This window comes from Pseudophryne corroboree, chromosome 5 (genome assembly GCF_028390025.1).
Source record: "Pseudophryne corroboree isolate aPseCor3 chromosome 5, aPseCor3.hap2, whole genome shotgun sequence".
Taxonomy (NCBI): Eukaryota; Metazoa; Chordata; class Amphibia; order Anura; family Myobatrachidae; genus Pseudophryne; species Pseudophryne corroboree.
The window spans coordinates 406680356-406700134 of record NC_086448.1 but is presented as its reverse complement, the minus strand read 5'-3'; the positions used below and the strand labels follow the sequence as shown (position 1 = coordinate 406700134).

The 19779-nt window shown below is 45.1% G+C and overlaps 1 pseudogene; it reads right to left on the bottom strand.

The window, feature by feature from the left end:
* Positions 1–488: 488 nt before the first annotated feature.
* LOC134930298 (5S ribosomal RNA) lies at positions 489–607 on the bottom strand (annotated as a pseudogene).
* Between the last annotated feature and the right edge of the window lie 19172 nt (positions 608–19779).

Below are 19779 nucleotides of genomic sequence, written 5' to 3'. Positions count from 1 at the left end.
CTTGCAAATACCGTTTCAGACCCTTTCACACTGCACAATGAAACGGGTCTGAAACGGGTAGGACCCTGCTTTTTTACCGTTTCAAAATACCGGTATTTTGTAAACGGTAAAATGAAGGGGACCCTTTCACATCGCAGCTCGAACCGTTTAGGAAGCCAGAAAAATCGGCAATTTACCGGGTTCAAGCTGCAGATCAAAACATTCCAATCGTTTATTGACACTGTGTTCTTAAAGGTGATTGCTCTCCTGGTGCTTGTTATGCGTGCTACTCAGGTTAGAACCTCTAGGTGTAAATGATACTTAAGTGTAATGATGAGCTTATAGAACTCACAGTTCAACAATCTCTACTGAAAATTATAAAAGGGTCAGAGTTAGTCTGTGTGAGCGGTCAAAATTCTATGCCAAAAATCTGAGGACTGATAAAGGGTGGGATGGTGGTATGTGTCATAGGTTGCTCCACTACTTCTGCTTTTTGTTTTAGCTCAGGATATATACTGCACTTGATATTCCAAGGTGGTCTCCCATCCAAGTACTGATCAGGCCTCTCACTGCTTAGCTTCCAAGATCAAATGAGGTTGGGCATAACCAGTGAAGTGTGGCAGTACCGATGAACTGACAAATGAGAGTGTGGTTTATGGTGAAAATACCAAAAGGAGTACTTCTGCTGTCTAATTGGTTATGCACAGTGCCTCAGTTGCTATATTGCATTGCAGAGAGCTAGGTTATCTGGCATTTAGATGAGAGTATTTTAATGATAGGGAGACAGATAAACAAATAGGTTGATATACCCCCACTTCTGCTGTCCTCTGTCATATAGATTTATAGCGGACAGTGGATGAGAGAGATGCGGGGTGCCTTCGCCTATCGAGATGTGAGGAAGGGTGGAGCAAATTACTAAGTCAACCAGGTAGTACAAGGTGGCGCTCACGTAATTGTACTTGCTCAGCAGTTTTTTCGCCTCCTGCAATGCTAGGCTTCACCTTTAGCAGCCATCTCTCCAGGCTGAATTAGGTCCACCCCATACTCAGATGCCCCTAGAACTTGTGAATGGACAAGGTGACTATAGGAGGCTGGGCAAGAGTAAAACACAAGTGCAGAGAGACGCTCACTGTATACTACCTTGATTACCTGACCAATTCACAAGCTGGGATAAGTAACACCAACAATGCACAGGGTGGTATTAGCAACTGAGTATAAACTGTAAATGCAACAATGCACAAGAAGGTATTAGCAACTAAACATAGACTATATGCGAATGCAACAATGCATAGGGTGGTATAAGCAACTAAGTACAAGCAATGTATAACTTAGCAGTGAGTTCCTTAAAGGAAGTACTTACTTAGCTGCAGGAGTCCCCTGGATTCCAGGCAAGGCAGGATAAAGCAAGACAAGGCAAGGTAAGGCTGGAGCTGTCTGAATGTACTTCAAGGCTAAGTTTCACATTCTCAGTCAGGAACTCGGGGTACTTGTAGGACAGGGTACACAGGATTTAAACTGGACTGGGTATCACAAGTAATGTAATAGCACCAACTGCACAGGATCAAGATACCACCATAGTACAGGGACCAGACAGAGGAACAAGAATCTATAACCGGCCTCAGGTGAAGGGCAAGCTGGATAATAAAGAGAGAAAGCCCCAATCAGGATGGCTGGGTAGGGGGTCCTGCCGTGCTGAACAATCAGCAATGATCAGCAGCACAGCAACACTGACTGTAGAGTGCACAAAGGCAGAGGGACCTTCTGCTGAATTTTCTCTTCCCTGCTGCTGCTAACATTGTTTATCTGACTGGTCACATCCTGTGTGACCAGGTCAGATAAAACACTGCCTGGTGTGGTCACATCTGATGCGATCATGCCAGGCAAGTGGTTCAGGTGCGCTTAATAGTGCTAGCTGGATATCAACACACAGACACACATGTTGGGGATTTCCCTCTCATTCTCCAGGTCCCAGCAGTATTATACAAGTACGCTTAAAAGCACCATTTCATTAGCCCTGGATAACCTGTCAGGGATTTCCTCCCATGTGTCTGGTACTACTCAGTCACATATGTCAGACACAGGCACCCGTGTTCAGACCCAACATTGGTTTAACAATAATCACATGAACACATATTTTAGGGCTATTGGCACATATCAGTTCAAGTGAGTGAGTGCTTCTCCATGGAGTTCAGGTTCACCATCTAAGGATGGTACAATCGAAATTGCAGTGCGATATGGCAGAGAAGCTCAATGCTTCCCTGCTCTCTGCCTGGCACCCGGTGCTAGCTCTGCCACCTGACCTCCCAGCAGCCACTGCAGCCTGTCGGGAGCACAGAATCTTGCCCATGTGAAGAAGGGACCAGCCAGCTTTAAAGAAGGGTGTGCAGGAGAAGAAACCATCCCTGAAGCACTGGATAATGGATTGCATTGCTGGATGGGTAAGTATACATGAACTGCTACTTATCTAAGCTATATATCGCATCGAACTGATGCAATATATAGTGATAAGCAACAATTAATTTATCACCTTCTACATGAATAACCCCCCCAAGTCAGCTCACTGTTGAGATGCTCCTCCTCAATCACCCCCTTGTCAGTGCCTCCTACTGGCTGCAGCTGCCTTTTGGTAACGAAACCTATTTGCTTGGACCAGATATGGGGATGGAACTAGACTTTTCTTCTTTTTTTTTTTTTTGAAAGGGGGGGGGGGGGCAGTTTACTGTTTAATCGTGACTACTCCTCTCTCCATACCTGACTCCTCCCCTCTCCAGTCCCAACTCTTAATTCAAATACCCAAACTTTAATTTAAAAAAAATATTATTTCAAATATTGTATAACATTACCATCAGGCAGTGTCTATAATAAGGTATATATGAAGCATAAATGCGTTCTGTGTTTAGACTTGGGTCCCATCCAGTGACTGATTTTACCTATGGGTTCCAGGACTGAAGCCCCCTGTAAAATGCGCTGCCTCAGCTAAGTGTCAGTGAGTCAGAGGCAGTAATGCTAACCATTACACCATCTGTGAGACCCTAAACACAGATGTGCTAAGCCTTGAAAAGTGATAAAGTGAAGAGTGCTAAATTACCAACAATCAGCTCCTAACTGCCATGGTACAGTCTGTGTTTGAAAAATGGCAGTTAGGAGCTGATTGACTGGTACTTTTCCACTCTCCACTTCACTTCACTTGTCAAGGCTTAGTACATCTCTCCGGAAGTCTACAGTACACTACATATAATTCTGTTGTACAGAGATGCTCCAGTGTACAGAATTACAGTCTGTGTCCTTATTACTTCCAGGGCCCTGATGTACAGATACACTCGCATATTATTCAGGCCTTGGCTGTGACTGTGCTGTGGAGTAATTGTATGTATTAGCCCTAGTTCACGCAAAACCACAAGTTAGGGGCAACTGCTTAGTTGCTTAGTGACCCTTCTTCTCCCAGCTCCTCTGTGCTGCTGTGGCAGCCCTCCTGTCCCAGGCTCACCACAAGGAGACAGAAGTTGGCTTATGTAACATTTATTGACAAGGAGGGGCTATAGGAGAGAGGCGGTGCTGGTAACATCCAGCAAGCTTTTGCTCTGGCTGCCACACACAGTACCACCAACCTTGTGACTGGCCGGGTCCCCAGCTCACCCAATACTGCCTACACAGTACACATGGAAAAGCCCAGCCGTATGCACCACAGGGGAGGGCACTGTGCAGAGCACAAACACACTCTCCTACACAGGCAGCAGCAGCTGCTCTGAGCCCCGTCCCCAGCCAGCTCACAAGTCTCACTCTCTTACCAGGGCCGAAACTAGGATTGTTCTCACCCGGGGCAAGACAGTAAATTTGCGCCCCCCTCCCCCCCCCCCCAAAAAAAAAAAAGATTGACAATAAAAATATATTTTTAAATAAATAAATAAACTAAATAAAATAAAATAGAAAATTAAAATAAAAAAAGATAATTATAATTAAAATACAATTATATATATAATCCCACACGTTACACCACAGAGGAGCTACTTATACACATTACAACAGCTTATACACATTACACCGCAAAGGAGACACTTATGCACATTACAGCACAGAGGAGCCGTGTATACACATTACATAAATTGTATAGGGGGCACACTGACACATATGGTGCAGGTCCCAGGGGAACACCGACACCCACACACAGACCAGGAGCACACTGACACAAAAAGTGATTGTATATGAACACATTGACACACACATACGGTATAGGGACCAGATGCACACTGACACACACACACACACACACACACACACACACACACACACACACACACACACACACACACTATGCGGACCAGAGGCACACTGACAAACACACACACTGTAAACATGGACCAGATGCACACTGATACACACACACACACACACACACACACACACACACACACTATGCGGACCAGAGGCACACTGACAAACACACACACTGTAAATATGGACCAGATGCACACTGACACACACACACACACACACACACACACTGTATGCGGACCAGAGGCACACTGGCAAACACACACACTGTAAATATGGACACACACACACGGACCAGATGCACACTGACACACACACACTGTATACAGGGACCAGACACACACACACACACACACACACACACACACACACACACACACACACACACACACACACACACACACACACACACTGTATATGAACCAGATGCACACTGACACACACACACACACACACACACACACACACACACACACACTGTAATGGGGCTAGATGCACACTGACACACACTGTATATAAAGGGACCAGATGCACACTGACACACACACACACACACACACACACACACACACACACACACACACTGTAATGGGGCTAGATGCACACTGACACACACTGTATATATAGGGACCAGATACACACACACACACACGCGCACACACACACACACACACACACACACACACACACACACACTGTATGCGGACCAGAGGCACACTGGCAAACACACACACTGTAAATATGGACACACACACACGGACCAGATGCACACTGACACACACACACTGTATACAGGGACCAGACACACACACACACACACACACACACACACACACAGACACACACACACACACACACACACACACACACACACACACTGTATATGAACCAGATGCACACTGACACACACACACACACACACTGTAATGGGGCTAGATGCACACTGACACACACTGTATATAAAGGGACCAGATGCACACTGACACACACACACACACACACACACACACACACACACACACACACACACACACACACACACTGTAATGGGGCTAGATGCACACTGACACACACTGTATATATAGGGACCAGATACACACACACACACACACACACACACACACACACACACACACTGTATAGGGACCAGATGCGCACACACACACACACACACACACACACACACACACACACTGTATAGGGACCGGATGCACACACACACACACACACACACACACACACACACACACACACACACGTTGTAGAGGGGGATCTGTCTGGCCGAGAAACATATCTCGTAAATGTCCTCTCTCTGTCACAGGTTGGCTCCAGTTCCCCCTCGTTCAGAGTCCACGCTGCTGCACTGTGTCCCTCCCCATGTTCCCAGGCATGGGGGAGGGCTGTGTGCATTGCTCAGGGCTGCCGGAGACTGCTGTGAAAGTTCCCCTGTCAGAGGAGCCTGCAGTGCTGCATTGTGAGTGACAGTGACTCATTCACTGACTGCAGCCAGCATGCCCTCATCAGTCCCTGCCAGCCGCTGCCAGACTCTCCGTCCTCTCTCCCTCTCCTCCCTCGTTGCGTGACAGCATCGCGCGAGGTGACCTCCTGTTTGGCTGCGGAAACAGCCTCCCTAGCGCCCCCTCGTTCCAGCGCCCGGGTCACGTGACCCCCTAGCCCCCCTAGTTACGGCCCTGCTCTTACCGATCTCTGTAGCTCCCCCAGCCATAGCCATACCCACTCCTTTCCACTCAGCTCCAGGTCATAGTAGAGGGCCTGCACTGCCTGATACACGGTATGCAAGCTGGGCATCCTTTCATGTCTCGGCGATGTTGAGCATAGTTGTGTTCCTCGGGCTTCATCCACCACCTCACCCGTAACTGGTATTGTGCACGGCAATTTGGCCAAGAAGCACAGGCTGCAGCAGAGCATTCCACCTCATGCTCTCCATGGGGCCGCTGGAGATCTCTCTGCTGCTCAACAGTTGGTGTGGCTAAGACTGTGGGGCAGATGTATTAACCTGGAGAAGGCATAAGGAAGTGATAAACCAGTGATATGTGCAAGGTGATAAAGGCCCCAGCCAATCAGATCCTAACTGTTAATTTACATATTGGATCTGATTGGCTGGTGCCTTTATCACCTTGCACATATCACTGGGTTATCACTTCCTTATGCCTTCTCCAGGTTAATACATCTGCCCCTGTGTTATGGGGCGGGGGCTGTCACCCTGTTCGCCAACCTCTGAATCCAGCCCTGTCCAGATGACACATGAATACAGAGGCTGGAGTCACTTTGTCTTGGGCACCTCGGAGTCTGAAGCCCCAACCCCCCATGTACAGTATGCAGTACTGACTTGTGAGGAGCACAAGGTCCGCACAAACAATATTGAGTGGTATGAGAGTGGGGGTTGGGCTGTGGCTGAAAACCCGGTTGTTCTCTCCGCCTGTTCCCTGTCTGTGTTGGCTTGATCTGGGGGAAGTGCTGATACACGGCGCAAACCAGCAGTCGCACAATGGGCAGGGCACATACTGGTATGTAACAAAATGGGCAGGGCACAGTGCCCTGCTAAAATGAGCTAGCAGGACTGCTAAGAATGTTTATTATTTATTACCAGATATTTATATAGCACACACATTAATACCTGCAGCACTGTACAAAGGATATTTGGATATTCTAGTCAGTCTCTGTTCCAGTTGAGCTTACAATCTATAGTCCTTACTAGATGTACACACACATACACTAGTGCATAGTAGGCAGTAACTGAATCTGCTGCATAAATCAATGCAGATTTTGCTGCCAGGGCACGTAATAGCTGTATCTCTACTGCTGACATCAGCCAAGCTTTGTTATGCACTACTGTACATGGTGTTTCTTCTGTAGTCTGCTGGCAGTATAATAGGCCAGTCATTATGATTTAGCCTACTGACAGAGCTACCGTAAAATTATCCATCCCCGCTATTCTGTTGATGGCCATATGTTGACACACTAGGATAGCTACAAGTGCTATCTTTGAATAATTGCTTGGTAAGAACAACTATTCCTGGGTCTAATTCTAGGGATTGCAGTGTTCTTCTGATAGAAGGTGACTTCCCTTATCTAATCTTTGGTCTGTGCATTGTGTCCATACTAGGGCCAGAACCCTATCCCTGCTTCCTGGAGTGATACTCATTGCCATACTTAGACAGCCTATCCTAGGTCCTTCCTTAGCAAGGTAATTATTACTGTAGCTCAGCCTCTCTACTGCTCTGCCAGAAGTTGTACTGGTTTGTGACTCCCTGCCTCAGCACTCGGCCATATCCAGTATACATTCTAGGGAACATTAAAAACAATTGTTAGTGAGACAGCACTACCTCTCCTGGCACTTAGATATTAGATAAACATTCTATTATATCGCAGCTGCAAGTGTTTACGAGACTGGTTTATGGTCTCTGGCAAATATTAGGGAAAAAAAGATTAAAAAAAAAAATTGCTGTAATGTGCAATAGATGTATTCAAAATATAAGAATTAATTTATATAAGGTAGCTGTGTGCTTATCAATTTAATACTGGAAGACCCATACTTCACAAATAAATTTATTTAAAACACATATGTAGTAACCCCTCCCCAGAACTGACAGGGCACATTGTATACAGTATATGTATATATATATATATATATATATATATATATATATATATATACATACATACATACACTGCTCAATAAAATAAAGGGAACACTAAAATAACACATCCTAGATTTGAATGAATTAAATATTCTTATTAAATACTTTGTTCTTTACATAGTTGAATGTGCTGACAACAAAATCACACAAGAATTATCAATGGAAATCAAATTTATTAACCCATGGAGGTCTGGATTTGGAGTCACACTCAAAATTAAAGTGGAAAAACACACTACAGGCTGATCCAACTTTGATGTAATGTCCTTAAAACAAGTCAAAATGAGGCTCAGTAGTGTGTGTGGCCTCCACGTGCCTGTATGACCTCCCTACAACGCCTGGGCATGCTCCTGATGAGGTGGCGGATGGTCTCCTGAGGGATCTTCTCCCAGACCTGGACTAAAGCATCCGTCAACTCCTGGACAGACTGTGGTGCAACGTGGCGTTAGTGGATGGAGCGAGACATGATGTCCCAGATGTGCTCAATTGGATTCAGGTCTGGGGAACGGGCGAGCCAGTCCATAGCATCAATGCCTTCATCTTGCAGGAACTGCTGACACACTCCAGCCATATGAGGTCTAGCATTGTCTTGCATTAGGCACACTGGCAAACACACACACTGTAAATATGGACACACACACACACACACACACACACACACACACACACACACACACACACACACACACACACACACACACTCTCTCTCTCTCTCTCTCTCTCTCTCTCTCTCTGTATACAGGGAACAGATGCACACTGACACACACACACTGTAATGGAGCTAGATGCACACTGACACACACTGTATATATAGGGACCAGATGCACACTGACACACACACACACACACACACACACACACACACACACACACACACACACACACACACACACTGTATAGGGACCAGATACACACTGACACACACACACACACACGCACGTTGTAGAGGGGGATCTGTCTGGCCGAGAAACATATCTCGTAAATGTCCTCTCTCTGTCACAGGTTGGCTCCAGTTCCCCCTCGTTCAGAGTCCACGCTGCTGCACTGTGTCCCTCCCCATGTTCCCAGGCATGGGGGAGGGCTGTGTGCACTGCTCAGGGCTGCCGGAGACTGCTGTGAAAGTTCCCCTGTCAGAGGAGCCTGCAGTGCTGCATTGTGAGTGACTCATTCATTGACTGCAGCCAGCATGCCCTCATCAGTCCCTGCCAGCCGCTGCCAGACCTCTTTCCCTCTCCTCCCTCGTTGCGTGACAGCATCGCGCGCGGTGCCCTCCTGTTTGGCTGCGGAAACAGCCTCCCTAGCGCCCCCTCGTTCCAGCGCCCGGGGCACGTGACCCCCTAGCCCCCCCTAATTACGGCCCTGCTCTTACCGATCTCTGTAGATCCCACAGCCATAGCCATACCCACTCCTTTCCACTCAGCTCCAGGTCGTAGTAGAGGGCCTGCACTGCCTGATACACGGTATGCAAGCTGGGCATCCTTTCATGTCTTGGCGATGTTGAGCATAGTTGTGTTCCTCGGGCTTCATCCACCACCTCACCCGTAACTGGTATTGTGCACGGCAATCTGGCCAAGAAGCACAGGCTGCAGCAGAGCATTCCACCTCATGCTCTCCATGGGGCCGCTGGAGATCTCTCTGCTGCTCAACAGTGGGTGTGGCTAAGACTGTGTTATGGGGCGGGGGCTGTCACCCTGTTCGCCAACCTTTGAATCTAGCCCTGTCCAGATGACACATGAATACAGAGGCTGGAGTCACTTTGTCTTGGGCACCTCGGAGTCTGAAGCCCCAACCCCCCATGTACAGTATGCAGTACTGACTTGTGAGGAGCACAAGGTCCGCACAAACAATATTGAGTGGTATGAGAGTGGGGGTTGGGCTGTGGCTGAAAAACGGTTGTTCTCTCCGCTTGTTCCCTGTCTGTGTTGGCTTGATCTGGGGGAAGTCCTGATACACGGCGCAAACCAGCAGTCGCACAATGGGCAGGGCACATACTGGTATGTAACAAAATGGGCAGGTCACTTATCAAAAAGAGGCAATTTGCCCATCGTGTTCAACCTGTATTAAGTTGTGATGAATCTACATACCCGCATAATGTTTTATGACTAGTTAACTACTATAACTCATATAACCCCTGGATTAACCATGTCGATATTTTAAATATTATAACCTTGGATATCATTTTCATTCAGAAATGTATCCATTCCTTTTTTAAATCCATTTACAGAGTCCGCCATTACCACCTTCCCTGGCAGGGAATTCCACATACTAATTGCCCTAACAGTGAAGAACCCTTTCCTCCATTGCGTTCGGAATTTTCTCTCCTCCAGCCGCAGCGAGTGCCCACATGTCCTAAACTGTGTTCTTTTAATAAATAATTCCTCTGATAATTCTTTGTGATGTCCCTTTACATATTTGAAGATATTAATAATATCCCCTCTTAGACGCCTCTTTTCTAGTTTATACATATTCAACCAATTAAGCCTTTCCTCATAATCCAGTCCCTCTAGGCCTCTAATCAATTTAATAGCTCGCCTTTGAACCCTTTCGAGTTCACCGATATCTTTTTTATGCAGTGGTGCCCAAAACTGTACATAATATTCCAGGTGTGGACGTACCAATGCTTTATACAGCAGCAGGATTACATCCGAGTCCCTTGACTCAATTCCCCGTTTTATGCACGCTAGCACCTTACTTGCCTTCTTTACACTCTTTGACATTGTGTATGGTTATTAAGCCTATTATCAATGAGTACCCCCAGATCTTTTTCCAAATCTGTTTTACCTAGTCGTTCCCCATTTAATACATAGGCTGCAAGTTTGTTTTTAGTCGCGAAATGCATAACCTTGCATTTGTCTGTATTGAACCTCATTTTCCATTTAGACACCCAGAGTTCAAGTTTAGATAGATCATTCTGCAAGGACTCCACATCCAATTCCGAGTTAATTATTTTACACAGTTTAGTATCATCTGCAAAGATTGACACTGTGCTTTCCAGGCCTATTTCTAGGTCATTGATAAATATGGTGAACAGTAGTGGACAGAGTACGGACCCTTGTGGTATTCCGCTGACTACTGGGGACCAGGTTGAGGACTTACAGTTGACCACTACTCGCTGTACCCTGCTATCCAACAAGTTGCTTATCCATGTGCAAATAGTTATTCCTAGGCCAAGCTCCTTTAATTTGATGATCAGTCTCCTGTGAGGAACTGTATCGAAGGCTTTTCCAAAATCTAGGAAGACCACATCCACTGCTTTTCCCTGATCAAGATTATTGCTCACTTCCTCATAGAACCTAATTAAGTTAGTCTGACATAACCTGTCCCTCACAAACCCATGCTGGTTCTTGCTAATAATCCTAGTGCTCTGTAGATACTCCTGTATGCTGTCCCTTAGAATTCCTTCCAATATTTTCCCCACTATAGACGTCAAACTAACTGGTCTGTAGTTACCCGGAAGATTTTTGGATCCCTTTTGAAATAATGGCACTACCTCAGCTATACGCCAATCCTTCGGTACCATGCCTGATCTAATTGAACTATTGAAAATCAAATATGGGGGTCATGCTAGTTGTGAACTAAGCTCCATAAGAACCCTCGGGTGAAGTCCATCAGGACCAGGTGATTTATTAACCTTAATTTTGCTTTGTCTCTCTCGGATTACTTCTTCGCTTAAACAAGTATCTAACCATGGATCTTTACTGTCACAATTGTTATGCTTTACTCCCACCATCAGTTCTTCTCTGGTGAATACTGATGAAAAAAAATTGTGCAGTATTTCCGCTTTTATTTCGTCATCATTTATCAATTCTCCAAAATTCATCTTTTAATGGACCTATATTCTCCTTTTTTAACCTTTTACCGTTTATGTATTTAAAAACATTTTTAGGATTGGTATTACTCTCTATAGCAATTTGCTTTTAATTTTTCATTTTAGCTGCTCTTATTGCTTTTTTGCTTTTCTTATTACATTCCTTGTAATACTTGAAAGACTCTTCCTTTCCTTTAGATTTAAATGCGTTGAAAGCCCGCTTTTTTTTAATCCATTTCTGCCTTAACCTTCTTGTTAAGCCACATCGGTTTGAGTTAAATACGCCTGCGTTTACTGCCCATGGGAATAAATTTATAAAAATTGCTATCCAGCAACCCCTTTAAAACATACCACATTTCCGAAGTGTTCTTGTTATTAAACAAAATCTCCCACTCTATGTCGTTAAGTGCACATCTCAGCATACTGAAATTAGCCTTCCTAAAATTAAAAGTTTTGGTGGAACCCCTGTAGCTATGTTTCCTGAAACTGATGTCAAATGTGATCATATAGTGATCACTGTTACCCAAAGTCTCCCCAACTTTAGTGTTTGATATAATATCCACATTATTAGTAATTACTAGATCCAAGGTAGCTTTACCCCTAGTTGGGTCCTCGACTAATTGAGTCAAGCAGTGATCCTTTAACATATTTAAGAACCTGTTGCCCCTTGTTTTAGCACATGAATCGTTACTCCAGTTTATATCCGGGTAATTAAAATCCCCAATAGTAGAGTACTGTATTACCACTACTACACTGCACAGTATATTTGTGTTTTAACACTGTCCTTTTTTTCCCACAGAACAGCTGCTGATGGTCCTCCAGGCCCTTCGTATATTGGTCCACTAGGTTTTTTCCATTTTTTATTTTGCTCTATTTAATCTGTTGTTTATTTTGTAAATTTGTTCATTAAAAATATTTATTGAACTCCGTTGTATATTTTAATTTTTTACTGCATGCTACAGTACTGTACCTTACTTGCTGTACTATACTGTTTGACAGAATCTCAGGTCATCTATAAGCTACAGTAGGCATACTCTACATCCTACAATTATCTTGCAGTTTCAAATTAAATTCTGGTAATGGATAACAGAAAATGACAATAATCCATTACCAGAATTTTATTCCAACCCTTAATTGAATTTTCCCCATACAGTAGTACTAATTTATAGAGTACAGTATACAGTGTGAGGCAGTTGGGAATACAAAAATTGTACAACACATCAGGTTTATTTTAATTAACACTTTTAATTTATGGCAGAGGACGTGGGACAAAATCAGTAGCAACATGTAACATCACACGTATTGTAATAAAAAAAAGCCAACATCACACATACTGTACGATACTTTAATAAAAAGTTAACATCACAAATACAGTAACAATATACATTTTTTAATTTTTTTCCATATTTTTTGGTGGTGTTGTGGGGGGGGGGGGGGTTAATGCATTTTTTTTTTTTTATTTATAGTTTTTATCTTTTGATTTTGGAACACTGGGGCATAAGGACACCAGAACGGAGAACGGAAACAGACAACAGCAGCCACTGGATGGACACAGCACAAGGCCCCAGATGGACACAGCACAATGGACTTGGCCGCTTGGGAACAGAAACACTTTACAGAGGACGTTGGACAAAATCAGTAGCAACATGTAACATCACACATATTGTAATAGAAAAGCCAATATTACACATACTGTACGGTACTTTAATAAAAAGGTAACATCACAAATACAGTAACAATATCAACTTTAAAATTTTTTCATATTTATTTGGAGGGGGAGGCGGCGTGATGCATTGTTTTTTTTTTAAATTATTTTTAGTTTTTGTCTTTTGATTTTGGAACACTGGGGCATACGGACACCAGAACGGAGAATGGAAACAGACAACAGCAGCCCCTGGATGGACACAGCACAATGTACTCAGCCGCTTGAGGATAGAAACACTTTATTTACTGCAGAGGACGTGGGACAAAATAAGAGATGTGTGGCGGGCACTTTTCGTGTTTTGGTTCTGGTTCCATGCTCGCATTTTGGATCTGGATTGGTTTTGCCAAAATCACCCTTTTGTGTTTTGGTTTTGGATCTGGATGATTTTTGAAAAAAAACAAAAAACAAAAAACACTAAAATCACATAATTTGGGGGTCATTTTGACTCTACGGTATTATTAACCTCAATAGCACTCATTTCCAGTCTATTCTGAACACCTCTCACCTCACAATATTGTTTTTAGGCCAAAAGGTTGCACCGAGGTGGCTGGATGACTAAGCTAAGTGACACAAGTGTGCGGCACAAACACCTGGCCCATCTAGGAGTGGCACTGCAGTAGCAGACAGGATGGCAGATTTAAGAAATAGGCCCCAAACAGCACATGATGCAAAGATGAAAAAGAGGTGCAATTAGGTAACTGGATAGCTAAGCTAAGCAACACAAGTGTGTGGCACAAACAATATGGGAGGATGTGCTGGAATTTGCATAGATGTAATACACGCACAATATTGGTGGCACAGGAGAGTGTACCCCTAACACACACACACACACACACACACACACGCACGCACGCACGCACGCACACACACACACACACACACACACACAGCAAAGCCTGTAAAATTAATTTGGAAAATAATAATCCTTTTATTTGGAGCTATTATTATTATTTATTTGGAGCTATATGCAGCATAGGTGAGCGTACCCCTACACCACACAGGGCAAACCCTGTAAAAATGATTTGGATAATAATATAAGTAATGTATATAACCCTTTTATTTGGAGTAAATAATATACAGCACAGGAAACTACCACTGGACTTATGGCAGCATAAGACACCACCATTGGACGGATGCAGCACATGACAGCACCACTGGACTGGACTTATATGGCAGTACCCTTCTACTTATATGGCAGTACCCCTGGAGTTGTATGGCAGTGCCAGACAGGATGGCACTTTAAAAAACTAGTCCCCAAACAGCACATGATGCAAAGAAGAAAAAGAGGAGCAAAATGGAATTGTCCTTGGGTCCTCCCACCAACCCTTATGTTGTATAAACAGGACATGCACACTTTAACAAACCAATCATTTCAGCAACAGGGTCTGCCACACGACTGTGGCTGAAATGACTGGTTTGTTTGTGCCCCCACCAAAAAGAAGCAATCAATCTCTCCTTACTCAAACTGGCTCTACATAGGCAAGATGCTGATCTCATCCTCCGATTCCTCACCCCTTTCAGTCTGTACATCCTCCTCCTCACAGAGTATTAATTCGTCCCCACTGGAATCCACCATCACAGGTTCCTGTGTACTTTCTGTAGGAAATTGCTGGTAAAGGTCTTCCCGGAGGAATTTACAATTAATTTTGATGAACATCATCTTCTCCACATTTTGTGGAAGTAACCTCCTACCCCGATCACTGACAAGGTTACCGGATGCACTAAACACTCTTTCAGAGTACACACTGGAGGGGGATAACTTAGGTAAAATAAAGCCAGTTTGTGCAAGGGCATCCAAATTTCCTCTTTTTCCTGCCAGTATACATACGGACTGTCTGACATGCCTACTTGGATGCTGTCACTCATATAATCCTCCACCATTCTTTCAATGGTGACAGAATCATATGCAGTGACAGTAGACATGTCAGTAATTGTTGGCAGGTCCTTCAGTCCGGACCAGATGTCAGCACTCACTCCTGACTGCCCTGCATCACCGCCAGCAGGTGGGCTAGGAAATCTTATCCTATTCCTCGCAGGCACAGTTGCGGGAGAAAATGAAGGAGGAGCAGTTGACGGGTCACGTTCCGCTTGAGTTGACAATTTTCTCACCAGCAGGTCTTTGAACTGCAGACTAGTGTCTGCCGGAAAGAGAGATACAACGTAGGCTTTAACCTAGGATCGAGCACGGTGGCCAAAATATAGTGCTCTGATTTCAACAGATTGACCACCTTTGAATCCTGGCAAAGCGAATGATGGGCTCCATTCACAAGTCCCACATACTTTGTGGAATCGCTCCATCTTAGCTCCTCCTTCAATTTCTCCAGCTGCTTCTGCAAAAGCCTGATGAGGGGAATGACTTGACTCAGAGCCGGCCCTAACCAATATGATGCCCTAGGCAAGATTTTGGCTGGTGCCCCCTAGCACCGCCACTTGTTCTGCAGGAGATGCCTGGCATGAGTCATCTGGTAGCTCTGCTAACGTCTGGCGCCTTTTGTTTCTGAAAATGCATCTTATTTGCATTACTATGTGGCTAGGATGCACAAGCAGCTTCTACTGATTAAAATAATATGCAGCATGCCTATATTCTGTGTGCGAGTGCGGCTGTATCTGCATACGAAATGCTACATTACAGTGATTTCCAGGAATACAGTGCAATGTAGTATTTCGTATGTAGATACAGCCGCAGTCACACACAGAATATAGGCATGCCGCATATCATTTTAATCAGCAGAAGCTGCTGGTGCCCTTAAGCATACCAAATGCCCTAGGCATTTGCCTAGTTTGCCTATGCCTAAGGCCGGCTCTGACTTGACTCAAGCTGGCAGTGTCTGAACTGACTTCACGTGTGGCAAGTTCGAAGGTTTGGAGAACCTTGCACAAGACGGAAATCATTCTCCACTGCGCTTGAGTCAGGTGCATTCCCCCTCCTTTGCCTATATCATAGGTGGATGTATAAGCTTGAATGGTCTTTTGCTGCTCTTCCATCCTTTGAAGCATATAGAATGTTGAATTCCACCTTGTTACCACCTCTTGCTTCAGATGACGGCAGGGCAGGTTCAGGAGTGTTTGCTGGTGCTCCAGTCTTCGGCACGTGATGGCTGAATGTTGAAAGTGGCCCGCAATTTTTAGGGCAACTGACAGCATCTCCTGCGCACCCCTGTAATTTTTCATAGAATTCTGCACCAGCAAATGAATTGTATGTACAAAACATGGGATGTTCTGGAATTTGCCCAGATGTAATGCATGCAGTGTCAGACTGGGGCATGCAGGGCGCACTGGGGGGAATAAAGTGGTAGGGGCCTGTGTTAGGGGTGTGGCCAGTCTGCAGAGGGTGTGTGGCCTTCCACCTCATTGGTTTGACTAACCATTAGAGAGTGCAACGTCTGGGCCCCTTCATAAATATATACAGTAAATTCAGCTGCTGCATGCATGATAATGTACCAGATTAATAACAGCAATGCACTGTAGAAAATACACCATAGTCCAGTATAAGGTAACATATGTATAATGTATAATTCAAGTGCACAGTCTGGAACCTGATCCTTAGAGCAGGAGGTGGGCCCCTAGGCAGTAGGGCCCACCGGTGGTTTCCCCTGTGGGCCAGTCTAAGCCTGAATGCACGCACAATATTGGTGACGTTGTCCGATATCACAAATCCCCAGGATAGTCTAATTGGGGTAAGACATTGTGCGATGATGCCCCTCAGTTTCCATAAGAGGTTGTCAGCGGTGTGCCTCTTACAGAAAGCGGTGATACACAGTGTAGCCTGCCTAGGAACAAGTTGGCATTTGTGAGATGCTGCTACTGGTGCTGCTGCTGTTGTTGCTGTGGGAGGCAATACTTCTACCCAGTGGGTTGGCACAGTTATATAGTCCTTAGTCTGCCCTGTTCCACTTGTCCACATGTCCGTGCTTAAGTGGACAGTGGGTACAACTGCATTTTTTAGGACACTGAGGACACTTTTTCTGATGACTCATTCTCGGTATCGCCTGCCTAGTCAAGTGGAACCTACTGTAGATGGGATTTGGTACCGGGAGGACAATACCTCCATAAATTCTCTAAATCCCACTGAACTAATGGCGGATACCGGACGCACATATAACACCAATATAGCTGTCAAGGCCTCAGTAATCCGCTTTGAAACAGGATGACTGCTGTCATATTTCATCTTTCTCACAAAGGACTGTTGGACAGTCAATTTCTTACTGGTAGTAGTACAAGTGGTCTTCCGACTTCCCCTCTGGGATGATAATCGACTCCCAGCAGCAACAACAGCAGCAGCAGGCGTACCACTCAAGGATCCTCTGGAGGAATCCTGGTTAGGAGAGGACTCCTCAGTCTTGCCAGTGACATGGCCTGCAGGACTACTGACGTTCCTGACTGAGGAGGAAGTTGACGTTGAGGGAGTTGGTGGTGTGGCTTGCAGGAGCTTGGGTACATGAGGAAGAAGGGATTTAGGTGTCAGTGGACTGCTTACGCTCTTACCCAAAGTTTCACAACTTGACACTGACTTCTGATGAATACTCAGCAGATGATGTATAAGGGAGGATGTTCCTAGGTGGTTAACATCCTTACCCCTACTTATTACAGATTAACAGAGGCAACACATGGCAAAACACCTGTTGTCTGGATTTGTGGAGAAATAATTCCACACCGAAGAGGTGGCTTTTTTGGTATTTTGCCCAGGCATCACAATGGGCTTACTCATCCCACAGACAACAGGTGTCTCCCCCAGTGCCTGATTTAAACAAATCACATCACCATCAGAATCCTCATCGTCAACTTCCTCCTCAGCACCAGCAACACCCATATCCTCATCCTAGTGTACTTCAACAGTGACATCTTCAATTTGAATATCAGAAACTACTGTGGGTGGTACTTCCAGCACTTGCAGGGGGCGTGCAAATGGTGGAAGGAGCCACCTCTTCCCATCCAGTGTTGGGAAGGTCAGGCATCACAACTGCCGACACATCTGGACTCTCCTTGGGGATGAACATAGGCCTGGGCCTTAGACATTCCTTGCCACTCTGTGTCGTAAATGGCATATTGGCAAGTTTACTTTTCACCTCAGACCATTTTAATTATTATTATTTTTTTGGATTTTACATGCCCTTTACTATCACATTGGGCTTCGGCCTTGTCAGATGACATTGATGCAGTGACGTGCGGTGAGTTCAATGGCTGGGGAGGCACTGGCTTCTCCAGTACATCCCCATCACCCTGTGTGTAGCGCCTCCGGCGGGAGACTGCAGCAGGCATTGACGCTTCTGAAGCTGCTACCTGAAAGGAGGAGGAGGAGAGCGCCGGCCTCCGCTGCACAATGCACTCCCAGGCATAGGCGTGCACAGCTAAATTTATTAGGGGGTGCACCGCAGGAAGGGTGTATCTAGCACCACCCAGGGGGCGTGTCTATCACTATTTTACATTCTCTCAGTAAAATCACATGGCTTAATCTAATTTCTCCCTAGTTCCTAATAATAAAGTAGATATAATACACCCCAGAGAAATAAAATGAAACATAATGCTGCAACCACTGGCCGGTACTGACTGCCCGCTACGGATAACCCTGAGTTCTAGCTGCCGCTGCACCCTATCGCTGCTTGCCCTTCCCCAACCTATCCCTGACCCAGTGGCGGAACTAGAGAGTGGTGGGTCTAGGTGCATATGCATTCCCCTCCCCACCCCCCACACACACCCCACCCCTTGCACCCCCAGCACCTACACCCTGATTTTGAGCTGGCTACTCTGAAAACTACGGAATATTTAGGGAGCCACACATTTGAGTTTTAATATAACACAAGTAAAGTTTAAAATTTACACATGTGCTATCAGAGCCACATTTGCCTCTTCTTATACCATCAGACTCCTCCTCCACAGGACACCAGCATTTGTCACACACGTCCCCATGCTCACACGCTACTGACAGTAGTGCCCCTTGTTCACATTATGCCACATGGTAGGAGCCAAAATTTACATTAAGCCACACAGTATGAGCCGAAATTCACATTACGTCACACGGTATGAGCCGAAATTCACATTACGTCACACGGTATGAGCCGAAATTCACATTATGCCACACGGTATGGGCCAAAATTCACATTACGCCACATGGTATGAGCCAAAATCACATTACGCCACATGGTAGGAGCCAAAATTCACATTACGCCACACGGTATGAGCTGAAATTCACATTACGCCACATGGTATGAGCCAAAATTCACATTACGTCACACGGTATGAGCTGAAATTCACATTACGCCACATGGTATGAGCCAAAATTCACATTACGCCACATGGTATGAGCCAAATTTCACATTACGCCACATGGTATGAGCCAAAATTCACATTATGCCACA